This window comes from Penaeus monodon, chromosome 19 (assembly GCF_015228065.2).
Source record: "Penaeus monodon isolate SGIC_2016 chromosome 19, NSTDA_Pmon_1, whole genome shotgun sequence".
Classification (NCBI taxonomy): Eukaryota; Metazoa; Arthropoda; class Malacostraca; order Decapoda; family Penaeidae; genus Penaeus; species Penaeus monodon.
In genome coordinates, this window is record NC_051404.1 from 6,049,234 (window position 1) to 6,049,560 (window position 327).

Here is a 327-nt window from a genome sequence, read left to right on the forward strand (position 1 = left end):
GCTATATGGGGCTACATGGGGTGGGCAGTGTAGAAAGCGTATAGTGTTACTTGTATAAGGTTACAATTGACAGTAGAGTTACTTGTTTTTATACGTGATATGAAACAGCTGACATTTTTTTTTCAGGAACAACTGTATTTTCTTTCGTACTATGCGTTGATAAATTCACTACTTGTGAATTAAAAATTAAAATAAAATATTCACTGCAGTAATCAAGTTGGGTTCATAAGAAATGTATTGCAGTAAATCAAACAAAAGCAAAGATCATGATAGTGCAAATAGAAGTCGTGCACAATCCCTTTTTGTTAGTAAAGGCAGGGAATATAG

The 327-nt window shown here is 33.3% G+C and overlaps 1 protein-coding gene across 1 annotated transcript in view; it reads right to left on the reverse strand.

Annotated features, from left to right (window-relative positions):
- The window catches only part of LOC119585446 (perlucin-like), a gene marked incomplete in the record, with an annotated part of 24,076 nt that overhangs the window by 11,985 nt on the left and 11,764 nt on the right, over window positions 1-327 (reverse strand).